We start from the raw sequence: 20,405 nt of genomic DNA on the forward strand, positions 1-20,405 counted from the left end.
ATTTTTCTTGATTACTTTTGTGGCATAAATGATGAAGCATTTCAACATAAACATTTCATCTGATTGAAAAAGCACGACGTAGCTATTTGAACAAAGACACTCTTTGGCTTCAAATATGGAAATTGGGCTCACTTTTGAGTCACGACAGTTCTGCAGGCTACTCCACATTGCCAGTCGTGGGTTGTCTCCCAAATGGCACCCTTTTCCCTACATAGTGCTCTACGGGCTTCACTGCAGTGCACTATATAGGTAATATGGTTCCATTTAGGATGCAGACATGGACTTCACTGCAGGCCGACATTATGACCCCTCTCTGAGAAGCATTTATTGAAATCAGTGCTCACTCAACCACGCACTGTCCTTTTCTTCGACTGTAACCAGGTCATGCCTCTCTTGCCCCGTTGGACACTAACACCTCCCTGACACCCAAGCTGGCCGCTATGCTGATGAAGCCAAGCGTGAGGCTGGAGTGTTACTCTCACGTGATGCTCCTCTCCTCACGCTGGCTTTATATGTCCATGGCCCTCTGTGACAGCCACACGCCTGTCCACTTCAGTCCATACATACATCTGATCTTAAGCAGGGCTTTTGTGGGCTGAGAAAAAGCAGCAGTAGTGGCCAGCAGTGGATGAAGACACAGCTAGCGCCTCACTGGGAACTACAATTAAATTAGGTCATTCCCTGGGGCCAGTTCAATAAATGATTATAAAAGAAACGCCACAATCTGGCCCCTGTTCCCCTGCACGCTCATGAGTAAGGCGGCATCCCAAATGGTACCCTATTCCTTATATATATTGTACTTTTGACCAAAAGTAGTGCACTATAAAGGGAATAGGGTGCCATTCAGCATGCAAAGTCAGTCCCGCCTCTAATGAAAATTCTCCAGAGGTGCCCAGCTGAGAGCGCTCAGAGACAATGGCTGCCCTGCATACCTTGCCCAATTACTCTCCATTTCACTCTGTTAAAAAGGATCTCTTCGCATGCTACTGAACAATTCTTTGCCACTTATCTTGGCCCTGGCTGAGCCCAGAAGGAAATTACACTCTTTTTGATTATATATCAAAATTTGCTACATTTTTATGATTTCCTTTTTATTTCATTCATTTAGATTTAGACATAACTTCTATTCCTCAAAAAATGAAAACAGCCATTATACTGACAGTTGTTGTCATAGTAACAGTGGATCTCGGTCTCATTCAGTCTAGTAGTGGTTCTATGAAGTGTACTGTGTCCTTCTCACGATAAGCCGTCTGAGAGAACGGTTGGAAGAATATCGACCATCTCTCTCTCAGTAGACAAACCGTCTGGCCTAATGAGCAGCTCCTTGTTCGTGCTCTGGTGCTAGATGAGAAGGTGTCTCCATTCATATTGCACTGGCCCCACTAATTGAACATGGAGAGAGATTGCCAATTGATTCCCCTCCTGTATCCATGTTGAATAGCATCTGGTTTGTATATCTTTTGAACCTGGTCTTGAGTGTGTTAGAAGCTGACAGGACTAAGTAGGAAAGCATACCCAGCACATCCTCCTGTACTGCTGGATCATCATAAGGATTCAATGCAAAACCATTTTAACACATAAGGACCCTGTCCCTCCACAATGTTGTCCTTGGAAACGACATGACACAAAATACATGTTAGGCACACATTTCGGCTGATATTGACAACCACATGTACTTGCTAACTTGTGGTATAGCAATAATATTACTGGTTATTTCTAGGCCTATATGTAAAATATGGCTGCCTGAAGTAATACTGTGGATAGAACATAGCATTGTTTCCCATACTGCTCTTGAGGTACAGAACTAATGAAAACAGAACATTTAATGGCCATTGAAAGTCGACAAGTATTAAAAACTTATTTCGGGGAACCTTTTTTTTTTTTTTTTTTTTTTTTTTTACAGATGTAGGACAATTCAGTAATCGGGTTAAGTTAATCCATCCCTTCAACAGTATATTTGAATGCTAAACGAAGGCTTAGTTCAGCGCTGAGGCTTTGAAATTCTCAAATCTACCGGATTAGAAGACTTTCAAGAAACGATGACAAAAAGACAATTTGAGAGCAGCACAAACGTATCCTTAATGTGGAGTTGATTGTTGAAATTAAAAACTGATAAAAAAAAACACTGAAACCCTGAGAAAAATGACGGAAAACCCCTAGAGGCATAAGCACACTGTCATTGGCAGGCTGATTTCTCCAGCAGCACATAAATACCCTCTACGTGGGGTAGCAATGTGTGGATTGTCTTTCATGTCTTGCAGTCAGTTCGAAGGTGGCCAGAGCTTTAGAATGTTGGAGATAGGATCTATGGAGAGAGAAGTGTGTGAAGTTTACCATGCTCCCTGGAGAGTTAGAGAGTGGAAACTAGAATTGCTGCTATCCCATGGGATCTCCTATGCTTTGCCCATATGTATCTAAGAATGCAGCTTGGAGAACAGGCTGTGCATTGAACTCAGCTATTATGACTCAGTCGGTACAGCAGTAAGTACCACTGTGGCTAGTCCTCACTCATAGGGACAGACCGCATGAATTCAGAGGCTTGAATGGATGCGAGCCTGCAATGCTAAAAATATTCTTAAGAGCAATGACTTTCTAAAGTCTTTCTAAACCACCCAGTAACCAGACTCTTACAGCATCTACATAAGCTAGCATTTATAATGCCACAGAACTGTATGGCTGTGTAAGCATCTCTTACATCCAGATGCACACGAAGAATGGCATTTTAAGGCGGTTTGAGCTCCATTTGATGAGGTTTAATCAGACATCTGAACAACGCTGTTTTAGCTCGCTTGGGGGGGGGGGGGGTCAGTGAAGAACAGGCGAGGAGAAGTTTCCAGAGATCTGGTTTGTTATCCCAAAGACAGATGTTTTACACAGATCCTGTCATTCATCGCAGCCCAGAGTATCACCACCAAAGACCTCCATCACAAGTGTCCCCTCATCATACCTATTGAACACTATTGGAGCTGAAAACGGTCCGAATTGTTTACACTGCCATATGTTAGATGAATAAGAGGGCATTTGAGGCACAAGCCCTTTAAATCTCTGTCTCCTGGGAGACAGGGGATCAGGATTACCGGGCTTTGAATGTTCACTGAATGAATGGAAGCCCTTTTTTACATTTTCTCCAGACAACCGCCGAGTAACATGCGGTTGTCTACTCTACTCTGAGAGAGAGAGAGAGAGAGAGAGAGAGAGGGCTGTACTGGATAAATGATAGTCAGATTAGAATAAAAAAACGACAGACCAACATTTTGACTGCATATGTAGTGTATCCTGAGCGAGCATGGACTTGAATGTATGCCTGGTAGGTTGGGTCCCAAATGGCGCCCTATTCCCTATATAGTGCACCTCTTTTGACCAGGGCTCTGGTCAAAACTAGTGCAAGATATAAGGCATGGGGTGCCATTTGGGATGCCAGCCCAGGCTATTCTGAGCATGTGGGATCCTCCTCTAAGAGCCACTCCTTCTGTCTTTAATCAGGCTCCTGGTCCAGAGTTATGTTCATGTCGGGTCCCTGAGAGGAAATGTGAGGATGAAGGCCTCCCCTGAGCCACTCTTGCACTTCCTCCAGAACCTTTCCTTGGAGATTGACGGGTGAAGTCTTTTTTGTTTTCCCGCTCTAGCAGGTGGGAAGTTAATGAGAAAACCATCTGAGGAACCAACAGAGACAAAGAAAAAGGGGACAGAGAGAGAGGAAGGGAGAGAGACAGGGGGGGAGGCAAAGGTGAAAGAGAAAGACTATGTGGTCTTGAAATATTGTCAAGAGGCAGTGACAAAAGAAAGGTTTTGGTCATAGGGCATCTCCAATAACTCAAAAGAGATTGACTTTAGTCAAAAAAATAGGAAACAATCACATCTTACCACTTCGTGCCTTCGTTTATGTGTTGGGCAGTTGGAACCAGGTCAGAGAGCCATGAAAATCAAGATCGAAAGTGCAGCTCCCAAACAGTTATACCAGATTTTATGGAGGTACATCAAAAGCAGATGTACCCTGTTGTTGAGCGAGAAGGCACACATTCATGGAGCTATTTGGGCCATATGCAGGTGCCATTTTTGACAGGTAATCTAGACACCGATAGGTTTGTTGCACAGAATTGGGTGCTCTTGTCTAAAACGTTACGTTTCATGTATCTGCTTCCAGAGATCCATTTCAGAGTTAATTCGCTGTAGCTTCCATTGACTTTACTATTCTCCCTAATTATCAGGCTACTAAACTCAACTCATCAGTTCTGTAACCAATTAACATACTGTAGCGTAAATGATCTTTTTGACATATTTAGGTCACTAATGATATCATCTATGCTGGTCTTTGTTCTCTGTCATAATGCATAATTTGTGTTATGTTAATTAATTCAAACAATGAACTCTCAACAATGAACTCTCATTCAATGGATGTTTATTTCTCTCCCAGGGCCAGCACTGGGCATAAGCGACATAGGTGGTCACCTAGGGGTGTCTCAACTTATTGTTGAGCATTTGCAGGCAGGGTTGGCCAGTGCTTACGTTGTGATAATCGCATTTTAAAAAGCTGTTATAAAAAATACAATTAAATGTTTTCTTTCATTCTTTATGGCCTCCCGAGTGAACCGCTGGTCCCGAGACCAGCGGTCTAAGGCACTGGGGGGGGACTTTACTTGGCTCATCACGATTTAGTGACTCCTTGTGGCGGGCCGGGCACCTGCAAGCTGACCTTGGTCATCAGGTAAATGTTTTTTCCTCTGACACATTGGTGCAGCTGGCTTCCGGGTTAAGCGGGCGGGTGTTAAGAATTCCATTTTGGCGGGTCATGTTTCAGAGGACGCATGACTTGACCTTCACCTCCCGAGCCCATTGGGGAGTTTACTGTTAATGGACAGGGTCAGCATCGTCCTTGCTGCTTTTCCTAGCTGACATTTGTTTAGCGTATTTCCTATTTTGCACATGAATATTGCCAAACATGTTGTGTGGGTGAGCTCTGCACATTTGGCACGTGCATCTTATAAACTGAACGAAGCCAGCTAGCAAAAACAACATGACAAAATGGGCACTTCAAAAATGGGCACTTCAAGTACTTGGTATAATTCAGCGAGGGAGACCAACACCTGTGCTTCCTGAACTTCATCAGAGGAAGGGACAAAAAATAATTTGATAGTTTAAACAGAAGTGGTATGAATGAAAAATAATAGCTGACTGCCTGGCTACCAGTAGTTGCCTGTACTGTTTTCTCCTGCCTGCTCTTCTCAACCGGGGAAGAGCAGGCAGGAGATTTGTGTAGAAGGCGGCTACTGCAACCTCAACAACCTGACCAATGCCATCAACAAACACAAAAAATTGGCATTGCACATTCAACACCAGATCACCCTAACAACTTTTGGTAACACACGGATGGATCTGGCATTAAATGAGCAGCAAAAATAAGTGACCAACCACTGGGTACACACGGTGAATCAACGTTCAACGTACAGTGACTTGCGAAAGTATTCGGCCCCTTGAACTTTGCGACCTTTTGCCACATTTCAGGCTTCAAACATAAAGATATAAAACTGTATTTTTTTGTGAGGAATCAACAACAAGTGGGACACAATCATGAAGTGGAACGACATTTATTGGATATTTCAAACTTTTTTAACAAATCAAAAACTGAAAAATTGGGCGTGCAAAATTATTCAGCCCCTTTACTTTCAGTGCAGCAAACTCTCTCCAGAAGTTCAGTGAGGATCTCTGAATGATCCAATGTTGACCTAAATGACTAATGATGATAAATACAATCCACCTGTGTGTAATCAAGTCTCCGTATAAATGCACCTGCACTGTGATAGTCTCAGAGGTCCGTTAAAAGCGCAGAGAGCATCATGAAGAACAAGGAACACACCAGGCAGGTCCGAGATACTGTTGTGAAGAAGTGTAAAGCCGGATTTGGATACAACAAAAAAATCCCAAGCTTTAAACATCCCAAGGAGCACTGTGCAAGTGATAATATTGAAATGGAAGGAGTATCAGACCACTACAAATCTACCAAGACCTGGCCGTCCCTCTAAACTTTCAGCTCATACAAGGAGAAGACTGATCAGAGATGCAGCCAAGAGGCCCATGATCACTCTGGATGAACTGCAGAGATCTACAGCTGAGGTGGGAGACTCTGTCCATAGGACAACAATCAGTCGTATATTGCACAAATCTGGCCTTTATGGAAGAGTGGCAAGAAGAAAGCCATTTCTTAAAGATATCCATAAAAAGTGTTGTTTAAAGTTTGCCACAAGCCACCTGGGAGACACACCAAACATGTGGAAGAAGGTGCTCTGGTCAGATGAAACCAAAATTGAACTTTTTGACAACAATGCAAAACGTTATGTTTGGCGTAAAAGCAACACAGCTGAACACACCATCCCCACTGTCAAACATGGTGGTGGCAGCATCATGGTTTGGGCCTGCTTTTCTTCAGCAGGGACAGGGAAGATGGTTAAAATTGATGGGAAGATGGATGGAGCCAAATACAGGACCATTCTGGAAGAGAACCTGATGGAGTCTGCAAAAGACCTGAGACTGGGACGGAGATTTGTCTTCCAACAAGACAATGATCCAAAACATAAAGCAAAATCTACAATGGAATGGTTCAAAAATAAACATATCCAGGTGTTAGAATGGCCAAGTCAAAGTCCAGACCTGAATCCAATCGAGAATCTGTGGAAAGAACTGAAAACTGCTGTTCACAAATGCTCTCCATCCAACCTCACTGAGCTCGAGCTGTTTTGCAAGGAGGAATGGGAAAAAATGTCAGTCTCTCGAAGTGCAAAACTGATAGAGACATACCCCAAGCGACTTACAGCTGTAATCGCAGCAAAAGGTGGCGCTACAAAGTATTAACTTAAGGGGGCTGAATAATTTTGCACGCCCAATTTTTCAGTTTTTGATTTGTTAAAAAAGTTTGAAATATCCAATAAATGTCGTTCCACTTCATGATTGTGTCCCACTTGTTGTTGATTCTTCACAAAAAAATACAGTTTTATATCTTTATGTTTGAAGCCTGAAATGTGGCAAAAGGTCGCAAAGTTCAAGGGGGCCGAATACTTTCGCAAGGCACTGTAATTTGTCAGCATATTGTGACCTGGAATCAAAGTGGAAAATACATTTGAAGTAATCAAGCAGTATAATTTCGACCAGCATTGTAAACATTGAAGTTAGGGTAAAAGTTGTTACATCCATCTAATTTCAAAACAATCAGAACTATGTAGACATGGAAATTGCGTTGAAAATTCCAACTATTTTATTAACTATTACAACTATTATAAATTAACTATTACAACTATTTTTAATCCTAAACGTGTCATGTAACAATTTCAGTATCTGGTGCCTCATGTAGCACTTCTTCGCATAGAGTTGATCAGGCTGTTGATTGTGGCCTGTGGAATGGTGTTCTACTCCTCTTCAATGGCTGTGTGAAGTTGCTAGATATTGGTGGAAACTAGAACACGCTGTCGTACACGTAGATCCAGAGCATCCCAAACATGCTCAATGGGTGACACGTCTGGGTGAGTATGCAGGCCATGGAAGAACTGCGTCTGTGCATTATCATGCTGAAACATGAGGTTATGGAGGGTGATGAATGGCATGATCTCGTCATGGTATCTGTGCATTCAAATGGCCATTGAATAAATGCAAAATTATTAAATGATTGTTGTCCGTAGCTCATGCCTGCTCATACCATATCACCATAACATACCACCGACAATATGGGGCACTCTGTTCACAAGGCTGACATCAGCAAACCGCTCGCCCACACAACACCATGCACGCTGCCATCTGCTAGGTACAGTTGAAACCGGGATTCTTCGGTGAAGAGCACACGTCTCCAGCGTGCCAGTGGCCATCTAAGTTGAGTATTTGCCTACTGAAGTTGGTTACGATGTCGAACTGCAATCAGGTCAAGATCCTGGTGAGGATGACGAGCACGCAGATGAGCTTCTTCTGTGACGGTTTCTGTAGACAGTTTGTGTAGAAATTCTTCAATTGTGCAAACCCACAAGCCGGATGTGTGAGGTTGGTTGGACGTACTGCCAAATTCTCTAAAACAACATTTGGAGGCAGCTTATTGTAGAGAAATGAACATTACATTTTTTGGCAACAGCTCTGGTGGACATTCCTGCAGGCAGCATGCCAATTACACACTCCCTCAACACTTGAGACATTTGTGGCATTGTGTTGTGTGACAAAACTGCACATTTTAGTGTGGCCTTTCGTTGTCCACAGCACAAGGTGCACCTGTATAATGATCATTCTGTTTAATCAGCTTCTTGATATGCCGCATCAGTCAGGTGGATGGATTATCTTGGCAAATGAGAAATGCTCACTAACACTAACAGGGATGTATTTTTAATTCCTTTTTCATGGTATCCAGTTGGTAGTTACAGTCTTGTCCCATCGCTGCAACTCCCGTATGGATTCGGGAGAGGCGAAGGTCGAAAGACGTGTGACCCCCAAAACACGACCCCGCACTGCTTCTTTGACACAATGCTCACTTAAACCAGAAGCACCAATGTGTCGGAGGAAACGCTCATCACAAGAGTTACTAGAACACGATGGGACAAGGACATCCCGGCCAGCCAAACTCTCCCCTAAACCTGACAAAGTGCACCGCCTCATGAGTCTCCCGGTCACAGCCAGCTGCAACACAGCCTGGAATCAAACCAGGATATGTAGTGACACAGCCTAGCACTGTGATGCAGTGCCTTAGACCGCTGCGCCACTCGGGAGGCCCACCAACAGGGATGTAAACAAATTTGTGCACAAAATTTGAGAGAAATAAGCTTTTTGTGCGTACGGAACATTTCTGGGATTTTTTATTTCAGCTCAAGAAACATGGGACCAACACTTTTCATGTTGTGTTTATATTTGTGTTCAGTGTATGTGGTGGTGGTTGAAGTATTGTTGAAATTTTAATTTGATTAGATACGTTGTATTTGACCTTTTTTCAATTTTGATAGTAAAATGGTATGTTTGAATAAATGTAATTGTTTCAATGTCATGCCATCACCCTAAATAAAGAGGTATATTGAAATAGAATGTGAAGCCACTGTCCAACTGGTATATAAGGGGTAACTGGTCTACCATCCACATACCTACCTCTAAGTTTCCTGCTTAGCTATGGAAAGAAGCTGTGTTCAATTCAGCTGAGCTATCACGTCAACGCGTTTAGACATTGATCAGCTTCCATACTCATTTGCGTAGACTACCTAAATAACATTGAATAGTTGAAAGTAACTAACTTTTCTTACACAAGCTGTATGTGAAAGTAAATTCGGAGTGAGGTTGAATTTATGTAGGCTACATTGACATCTGATTTGCACAAAGGACACCATCATTTAAACATGGAGCTAGGTATACTATCATTCATCCATGGTTGATTGGATCTTTGGGAGTTTAGAAGTAATTACCATTAGTCCTATAAATAGGATGCCAAATTCATGATATTAATAATAAACTTTGAACTTTGGATATTGTATTTTATTAGTTGTATGTACAGGATAAACATCATCAAACTAAATGCTTATTTGAAGGTTCTATCTCGGCAATGCAACAATGCAACAACAATAAGAAATAAGAAAATATATGAATACGAACATAAAGTAAATTGATCAGTAGAATAGAATAAATATTTTAGCATAAGTATAATACAGGAAGTCCAATAGTCCAATAATTACACGTGTTTTGGGGAAGTGGGGATTGGTGGGCAAGTTTTTTAAAAATTGTGCAGTAATTAGCAATAATAATAAGAGTTTGGTAGCAACAGTTGTGATGTGTGTGTGTAGCATTAATGTATATACAGTATGTGTGGATATGTGCCTGAGTGACTGGTGACGTGTGCTAAGGTATGGAGAGTCAGTTCAGGTGTCCAGGTGTTTCTAGATAGAAACGGTCTCTGAGACTGTTGGTATCAGACCACAAGCTCCGATATAGTGGCTGGGGTGGGTGGGGTCCTTGAAGATACTGCAGGCCTTCGACAGGCATCTTCGTCAGGCATCGTTTGGAGTAGATGTACTGGATGGGTGGGAGCACGATCCCAGTGATGTACTGGGCCATCTTCACCACCCGCCGGAGGAGCAATTCCCGTACTGTGGTTGCTGTGATGCAACCAGTCAGGAAGCTCTTGATGGTGCAGTGATAGTATTTTGAGAGGACCCGGGGTGGAAAGCCAAATTTCTTCAGCCGCCTTAGGAAGTAGAGATGCTGTTGCACCCTCTTGACAAGAGTGGTGGTGTTGTTGGTCCGTGTTAAGTCCTCGGTGATGTAGACGCTGAGGAACTTAAACTGCTGACACTTAAACTGCAGGTCCGTTGACGTGGATAGGGGCATGTTTACTCCTCTGCTTCCTTAAGTCAACAATCAACTCCTTTGTTTTGGTGATGTAGAGGGAGAGATTGTTGTCCTTGCACCACAATGCCAGTTCACTTACCTACTCCCCATAGGCCTACAACCGTAGTGTCGTCAGCAAACTTGATGATGGCATTGGTAACGTGCAAAGCCATGCAGTCGTGGGTGAACAGGGAGTATAGCATAGGGCTGAGGACAGACCCCTGGGGGACCCCTGTGTTAAGAGTCGGTGTGGAGTAGGTGTTGTTGCCAATCCTCACATCCTGTGGTCCGCCAGTCAGAAAGTCCAGGTGCGTATTCATTTAGCTGATTCTGTTGCAAAATGTTTCTTAAATGAAAGCAAACAGAACGAAACAGTGAGGGACCTACCTGAATTTGTCCAATAGAAACTCAAGTTTTAGTTGGAAAATGTTCAATTTTGTTACTGTTTGGACTAATGATTACACCACTGGATCTAGTTGCAGAGGGTGCTGTCCAGTCCCAGGGCTCTGAGCTTGGAGGGAACAATAGTGTTGAATGCTGAACTGAATGCTGATCTCTGTGATGTTGCATCAAGGAAGCGTTTTTGGGATTTGAGGATGTGAGCGATGACAAACGAGCTGTGCCTTTGGCGGATCATGTAATAGGAGTGTTGGGGAAGTACAACTGCGTCATCCTTGGCCCTCATTTCAATTGAGACGGAGAGACTTTTTAAACTCAAAAGGAATAAAGAAGACTTCCACAACACTGTCACTGAGAGGTTCCCCCTGATGGATTTCCTTTACAAGTAGGAAAAGTAGGCCTAAATGCATTTTTTTTGCTGCATTACTGCCAAAATTAGGTTATTTTTTTATCCCCCCTATGCAGTGGTGGAATAATACCCAATTGTCATACTTGAGTGAAAGTCACCCAGTAAAATACTACTTGAGTAAAAGTCTAATAGTATTTGGTTTAAAATATACTTAAGTATGAAAGTAAATGTAATTGCTAAAAAATACTTCAAAAGTGCAAGTATAAATCCTTTCAAATTCCTTATATTAAGCAAACCAGATGGCACTATTTTCTAGTTTATTTATTTACGGATTGCCAGGGGCACACAAATTAAGCATGTGTGTTTAGTGAGTCCAACAGATCAGAGGCAGTAAGGATGACCAGGGATGTTATCTTGATAAGTGTGTGAATTCGACCATTTTCCTGTCCTGCTAAGCATTCAAAATGTAGCAAGTACTTTTTGATGACAGGGAAAATAAATGGACTAAAATGTACATTAATTAATTTCCTTTAGGAATGTAGTGAAGTAAAAGTAAAAGTTGTCAAAAACATAAATAGTAAAGTACAGATACCCCAAAAAAACTCCTTAAGTAGACATTTAAAGTATTTTTACTTAAGTACTTTACACCACTGCCGCTATGTAATCAAAGCTGATTTCCGCAACATCTTCACTGCAAAAAAGATGAGTGCATTACTTCAGTCTACTTTTGACTACCTTGTCAATATTTCGACAACATTAAAATACATGTCTTCAATGTTTCTACGATTCGAAATAGCAAAGAAAATGTGTAAACTGCACATTCACTTACCTTTCCGATCACAAAGTGAGCTCCTATGTAGCTATTATCACTTCATCCATGTATAAATCAATTCATACCCTGGCTTGTCTAGCTTTCGAGCTTCCCACCCATTGTCTTACGCTACAGTATGCTTTTTGTTGTATTATGTCACTTTTTTCCTATCTCCCTTCCCTCCATGACATGGCATAGGCATAGCTCAGTACTACAGCAGTACACTTGTGGTGGGATATAATGCAGGACTTTACAACCAACTCACAAATCCCCAAAGGGATTTACTTTCCCTCAACAGGCAGCCAGTCTCGGAAGGGGGACTTGAAGAGTGAGAAGGCAAAGTCCAGGCACAGCTGCTCTCTTCGCTCTTGAAGTGTTTGCAGTACTTATGTATGCAGTGCATCTGTCTATCTCACTGCACCATGGATGATAAGGCAAGCACAGTTTCTCAGCAGATTAGTTTGAACTATGACAATAAAAGTAGCTGTAGATAAGGTCATGTAAAGTGGGATCTTGGAGGGTGGGTGGCCACTGAGGACATCAGGCGGATCAAGGGAAAGGATACGGTGGGCATTTCAGAGCATGCCAGAACCCCTACATCCTGGTGAACAGGAGCAGAGTGGAAGAGGAGGAGACAGAGGCATAGAAGTATGCAGAAAGAAAACACACAGGTTACAGGTAGATTATGGGCGCATTCAGCAGGACCCAACGTTTTGGAATGTTCAGATAGAAATATGTTATGTAGAACAAACTTTTTTAAAAATTTTTTATTTAACTAGGCAAGTCAGTTAAGAACAAATTCTTATTTTCAATGAAGGCCTAGGAACAGTGGGTTAACTGCCTGTTCAGGGGCAGAACAACAGATTTGTACCTTATCAGCTCAGGGGTTTGAACTTCCAACCTTCTGGTTACTAGTCCAACTAGTCTAACCACTAGGCAACCCTGCCGCCCCAAACATACCTCTCTGACATGTAGAAAATCCTAGTCCTTAGGCATTAGCACACTCACATACTCTGGGCTACAGTAGCTCCCTCTTACCCTCTGATAGGCCAGGTAAAATTGTCACCATATTGTTACACCTATCCAACCCGCTCACGTCTACAAGTGCATAGGGTGTCAGGTCTAGGGGTTGATTCGGGAGTCAGGGATAGGCTCTTTCTCAATTTGTCTTTCTTTGATTCCTCACCTCATCTCTCTTCACTTCCTTCTCAAAACGGATTGGAGGAGAATATCTGGAGGAGAGGATGCAAAGGAAGAAAAAGAGCCACATAATCACATAATTACTAACATCTGTCACACAACTATCATGCTGCAGGAGAATGAGGAAAGACTCCTGTGCACATATGCAGATGCTTTCCAGTATCTGTATGGCTGCTGACAAGTGCAGCCATTTGCTTTGCTTTCACTTTGCAACATCTCACACCACTGCTCGAGGTCACGCCATATCACTGAGTCTCCGTTTAAGTATATGCTTTCCTGATATGCCACACCTGTCGGATGGATGGATTATCTTGACTAAGGAGAAATGCTCACTAACAGGGATGTAAACAGCATTTGAGAGAAATAAGCTTTTTGTGCATGTGGAACATGTCTGGGATCTTTTATTTCAGGTTAGTGTATTTTTAAATGCCTTTATCGTTATGGCATGTTCAATAGAACAAAAATGTGTTCTACTGAGCATGCCATAACAATAAAGGCATTTAAACTAAACTATACAGTATGAAGAGTGCCTTGGTCTTCTTTGCTTTTTGAGGAGTAAATCTGTGTTGAGTTTAAAATGGTTATACGCTCGCCTCTTCCTTGCAAACTTTGCTCAGGCTGGTCGCCGTTGCCTTGTCTGTACTTGACATTTCATCTTGATATACACTCACCGACCAGTTTATTTAGGTTTACCCATCAACTACTAGGTCAGACCCCCCTTTGCCTTCAGAACAGCCTGAACTCTTCAGGGCATTTTTACAAGGTGTTGGAAACGTTCCACAGGGATGTTGGTCCATACTGCTGCGATGGCATCACGCAGTTCTTGCAGATTGGATGGCGGTGCATTCATGCTGCGAACAGCACGTTCTATCTCGTCCCAAAGATGCTCTATTGGGTTGAGGTTTGGGGACTGCGCAGGACGGTCAAGTAGACTGAACTCACTGCCTTGTTCCAGGCAATGTTTTTCCACTCCTCAATTGTGCAGTGTTGGTGATTGCGTGCCGGCTGGCTACACTTCTTCTTGCTTTTAGCTGTTAGGAGTAGAACCCGGTGTGATCTTCTGCTACAATAGCCCATCCGTGACAAGGATCGAGGAAACGTGCATTCTGAGATGCCGTTATGCACACCACTGTTGGAAGCCAATCCAGGCTGAATCACATCGTGATTTGGAGTCCCATAGGGCGGTGCACAATTGGCTCAGCGTTGTCCGGGTTTGGCCGGGGTAGGCCGTCATTGTAAATAAGAATTTGTTCTTAACTGACTTGCCTAGTTAAATAAGGGTTAAATAAAAAAAAAACTTTAAAAAAACTGTTGTACTCTACAGGATATTAGTCTCTTTGTAGCCTGCCTGTTAGCTTGCACGTTTATTGCCATTCTCCTTCGACCTCTCTCATCAACCAACAAGCTGTTGTTTTTGCCTGCAGGGCTGCCGCTGACTGGATATTTTTTGTTTGTCGCACCATTCTCTGTAAACCCTAGACACTGTCATGCGTAAAAAACCCAAGAGAGAGAGAGAATTACTGAATCTGGCGTGCCTGGCACTGACGATCATACCACGCTCGAAGTCGCTTAGGTCACTCATTTTGCCCATTCTAATGTTCAATCGAACAGCAACTGAAAGCCTCAATGCCTGTCTGCCTGCTTTATATAGCAAGCCACGGCCACGTGAGTCACTGTCTGTGGGAGCGATCCATGTTGATTGTCAAGTCTGAAAAATAAGCTCAGTAGTATTCTAACCCTGCTCTAGACCGAGATTTTGTATTTAACTTTATAACACTAACCCTTATGATGGAAAATGTTGTGTTTGTGCTTTTTTCATAACCAATTTCCGTGTTATAAGTTTGTGCTTTTCTAATAACCGATTTCTGTGTTCATGAAAGTGACTGATTGAACGTGCCTGGGAGGAATCATCACTATCAGTAGAGCAATTTGGCAGTATGGCCAAAACTTTGTTTTGAGAACAAAAGGGATATTTCAGTTTCAAGGTCTCAGCTTGGAGAAAAGAAGCCTCGTGAGGTATTGGTCGGTCACATGCATGAACCAAACATTAATGATGAATAAATTATGAATGATGAATAAGCTAAATAATGCAAATATAACTTGTCTGTGTAAGCAGTATATAAGAGAAGTAACGGGACTGCCCCGGTTTAGCTCACTTTAGACCGGTTCTTTATGCATCTAGATTGCATTTGGAAAGTATTCAGACCCCTTGACTTTTCTACATTTTTGTTGCGTTACAGCCTTATTCTAAAATGTATTAAATAAAATTAAAAAATCAATCTACACACAATACCCCATAAAAAACAGAAACACCTTATTTACATAAGTATTCAGACCCTTTGCTATGAGACTCGAAATTGAGCTCAGGTGCATCCTATTTCAATTGATCATCCTTGAGATGTTTCTGCAACTTGATTGGAGTCCACCTTTGATAAATTCAATTTATTGGACAATATTTGGAAAGGCACACACATGTCTATATAAGGTCCCACAGTTGACAGTGCATGTCAGAGCAAAAACCAAGCCATGAGGTCAAAGGAATTGTCTGTAGAGCTCCGACACAGAACTGTGTCAAGGCACAGATCTGGGGAAGGGTACCAACAATGTCTGCAACATTGAAGGTCCCCAAGAACACAATGGCCTCCATCATTCTTAAATGGAATAAGTTTGGAACCAGCAAGACTCTTCTTAGATCTGGCCACCTGGCCAAACTGAGAAAATGGGGGAGAAGGGCCTTTTTTCAGGGAGGTGACCAAGAACCCAATGGTCATTCTGACAGAGCTCCAGAGCTCCTTTGTGGAGATGGGAGAACTTTCCAGAAGGACAACCATCTTTGCAGCACTCCACCAATCAGGCCTTTATGGTAGAATGGCCAGTTGGAAGCCACTCCTCAGTAAAAGGCACATGACAGCCCACTTGGAGTGAATGCCAAGCGTCATGTCTGGAGGTAACCTGGCACAATCCCTACGGTAAAGCATGGTGGTGGCAGCATCATGCTGTGGGGATGTTTTTCAGCGGCAGGGACTGGGAGACTCGTCAGGATTGAGAAAAAGGACTGGAACCTGATCAAACATCTCTAAAGAGATCTGAAAATAGCTGTGCAGAATGGCTCCTCTTCCAACCTGACAGAGCTTGAGAGGATCTGCAGAGAAGAATGAATAAAGGTGTGCCAAGCTTGTAGAGTCACAGAAGGTAGTGAGTAAAGTAGTGAGTAAAGGGTTTGAATGCTTATGTAGGTTTTTATTTTTAAAACATTTGCAAATAAAAAAATAAAAACATGTTTTTGCTTTGTCATTATTGGGTATTGTGTGTAGATTGAAAAAAACAACAACGATTTAATCCATTTTAGAATAAGGCTGTAACTGTCACACCCTGATCAGTTTCATCACCTGTCCTCGTTATTGTCTCCACCCCCTTCAGGTGTCCCTTGTTTTCCCCAGTGTATTTATCCCTGTGTTTCCTGTATCTCTGTGCCTGTTTGTCTTGTATGTTCCAAGTCAACCAGTAGTTTTCCCCGTACTCCTGCCTTTGCTATTCTCTTTTTTCTAGTCCTCCCGGTTTTGACCCTTGCCTGTTCTGAACTCTGTACCCGCCTGCCTGACCATTCTGCCTGCCTTGACCACGAGCCTTTCTGTCACTCTGTACCTCCTTGACCTTTTGCCTGTCCACGACCATTCTCTTGCCTACTCCTTTTGGATTATTAAACATTGTAAGACTCCAACCATCTGCCTCCTGTCTGCATCTGGGTCTCGCCTTGTGACGATAGTAACGTAACAACATGTGAAAAAAGTCAAGGGGTCTGAAGACTTTCCAAATGCACTGTACCTTGGTTTGTAGAGACGTCATGAAGACCTGAGTGGTTGAAACGCTGTCACCACTAAATCACATGATGGGAGTATACAGTAGATCGCAATGTGCTGAGTCTCTTTTCACCATTTATGTGGGTTGTGTCCTAAATGGTCATCTTTTCCCTGGGTCATTCCTTTTGCGTCCCCTTGTTGTTTCCATTGCTAGCTAGATAGCAACAAATATCTTAAAACGTCTTCAGGATCCAAATCTAACTGCCTGCTCAGGACCTGAAGCAAGGATATGCATATTCTTGATACCATTTGAAAGGAAACACTTTTAAGTTTGTAGAAATGAATGTAGAATAATAACACATTTAGATCTGGCAAAAGGTAACACAAAGAAAAAAACGTGTGTTTTTTTGTATTTTCTTTGTACCATCATCCTTGAAATGCAAGAGAAAGGTCATAATGTATTATTCCAGCCCAGGCGCAATTTTGATTTTGGCCACTAGATGACAGCAGTGTAGGCAACCTTTTAAACTGATCCAATGAACCATTGCCTTTATGTTCAAGATTTTGTATCAAGACTTCCCAAATGTGCCTAATTGGTTTATTAAGAAGATATGTAAAAAGTTATTTGAGGAGTTCATAAGAAAATCATTCAATCTTAATTCATTGTTGAAGAATTTCACTTCTTAAGTTTTTGCATAAGATGTGTTTTATAAATTGGGGTCCTGGATTGTACAATATTTGTCCATTATTATTTTAAATTCTTTAAGCTCTGTCAAATTGATTGTTGATCGTTGCTAGACAACCATTTTCAAGTCTTGCCATAGACTGTCAAGTAGATTTAAGTCAAAACTGGAACTCGTCTTCTTGATAAGCAACTCCAGTGTAGATTTGGCCTTGTGTTTTAGGTTATTGTCCTGCTGAAAGTTGAATTAATCTCCCAGTGTCTGGTGGAAAGCAGACTGAACCAGGTTTTCCTCTAGGATTTTGCCTGTGCTTAGCTACATTGCATTTATTTTTCATCTTGAAAAACTCCCCAGTCCTTAACGATTAGAAACATACCCATAACATGATGCAGCCACTACTATGCTTGAAAATATGGAGACTGGTACTCAGTAATGTGTTGTCTTGGATTTGCCCCAAACGTAATACTTTGTATTTAGGACAATAAGTGAATTGCTTTGCCACATTCTTTGCAGTATTACTTTAGTGCCTTGTTGTAAACAGGATGTGTGTTTTGAAATATTTTTATTCTGTACAGACTTCTTCTTTTCACTCTGTCAATTAGGTTAGTTTTGTGTAGTAACTACAATGTTGTGTATCCATCTATCCATTAAACGTTGTAACTTTTTTAAGGTCACTATTACCTCATGGTGAAATCTCTGAAAGGTGTTTGTAGTGACTGGGTGTTTTGATACACCATCAAAAGTGTAATTAATAACTTCGCCATGCTTTTTTTAAAAGCATTGGAAAACCTCCCTGGTCTTTGTGATTGAATCTGTGTTTGAAATTCACTGCTCGACTGAGGGACCTTACAGATAATGTGTGTGTATGTGTGGGGTACAGAGATGAGATGCTAAAATAATGTTAAACACTATTATTGAACAGAGTCCATGCAACTTATGTGATTTGTTAAAAACAGTTTTACTCCTGAACTTATTTAGGGGTTGAATACTTATTGACTCAAGACATTTCTGATAACATTTTTTTGTATTAATTTCTTAAACCTTTGAAAAACATAATTCCACTTTGACATTATGTGGTTTTGTGTGTAGGCCAGTGACAACTAATGACAATGTAATCCATTTTAAAATCAGGCTGTAACGCAGCAAAATGTGGAAAAAGTCAAGGGGTGTGAAAACTTTCTGAAGGCACTGTATATATTAGGTACCAGGGCCTACATTTGTGCAGAAATACAACATAGCCCCTCAACTGTTGAAGGGCTTTCATTTTGTTACCGTCCCACACAGACAAACCTGGAAACCTATGTATTACTGTGTTACCTATTGAGAGAGGTGCGTAACTTAGGAAGTGTTGTCCAGATGGATTAGTCATTAAATGTTTATTTTCCTGCACCATTGACTTCATTGATTTAGTTGTATTTAGCCAAACTTTCATTTGAGTTTGACTTATGTTTCCCATTAGAAACCATAATATATCCAACGTTTATTACTTTATTTACTTTATTGAAATACAAAAGCACATAAATGGGTCCAGTTGTTTGGTGTTGTTTCCTTCATTGGAGTTTAATATGTTGTTATTACGGCATAGTACACCATCTATACTGATTTATTCCATGTTCTGGCATTCATAAATCTACTGGAAGGGCTTAGACATAAAATACAAAATAACATACACCCCTGTAGATCGAAGATATATGGGCGAATCAACACAAGACTAAGTGAAATATTACCTCGCTGGAGTACGCGATTAAAAAGTAAATGACAGAGACTATAAATTCCTTATAAGACCATAAACATGGTCTATTGGAGGAGGGAATAATTAGGTTGTATGTTAGGGTCTGCGAGATTCAGTCATAATTGGAATGATTAAGAGCAGACATAAATAATAGAAAACCACCATCAGAGGACACGTTCGTCATAAGGATCGGACCAAGGCACAGCGTGATATGCGTACATTCTCTTTTTTAATGAATGAACAAAAACAACAAACAACCAAACGAAACGTAAAGCTATACAAACTAGTGCTGACAGGCAACTAAACATAGACAAGATCCCACAACTAACAATGGGGAAAATGGCTACCTAAATAGGATCCCCAATCATAGACAGCGATAAACAGCTGTCTCTGATTGGGAACCATATCAGGCCAACATTGACATACAAAAACCCTAGATGACAAAAACCCTAGACATACAACAACTAGAGTACCCATCCTAGTCACACCCTGACCTAACCAAAATATATAGAAAAACAGAGATATCTAAGGTCAGGGCGTGACAGGACATCTGTTGTAAAACTGGTATTGAGATCTAAAAGAGGAAGTAGACAATGAGGAAAATGTGTGTTCACCGTTCACACTCAATATAAATCTCCATCTGTATTGTCATAGACTTGACTGCCCTCTGAAACACTCATATTAAAGGAAGACATATCAATGTCTCTCTGTGAAACGTGATTGAATCACCCTCCTTTCATTTAATTCTAGAACAGCAAAGGGGGTTAATATCTGTGAATGAAAATGAAATTCCTGGTGGCAATAAAGTTAGCATTGCAGTGTCTATCATGGGCCACCAATGCCAATATTTCATTTCAACTCCCCATTCTTCTCACACATTCAATGAATGTTGTTCTCCCATTGGCTACAGGTAAACACGTTTGACCCAATCAAGTGGTCCTCATTCATTTTAATGAGTTTGGGAATAATGTCACTGTTGATTTCTCCATTCTAAATTGTTACCTCGTCCAACAATCAACAACGTATGTCAATGCTTTCTTTTCAAGACAATTCTACCCCATCTGAAATGCGGTTAGTCTCTGTCACATGCATTGCAAGT

This window comes from Oncorhynchus mykiss, chromosome 6 (assembly GCF_057628025.1).
Source record: "Oncorhynchus mykiss isolate SJ-2025 chromosome 6, ASM5762802v1, whole genome shotgun sequence".
NCBI classification, from domain to species: Eukaryota; Metazoa; Chordata; class Actinopteri; order Salmoniformes; family Salmonidae; genus Oncorhynchus; species Oncorhynchus mykiss.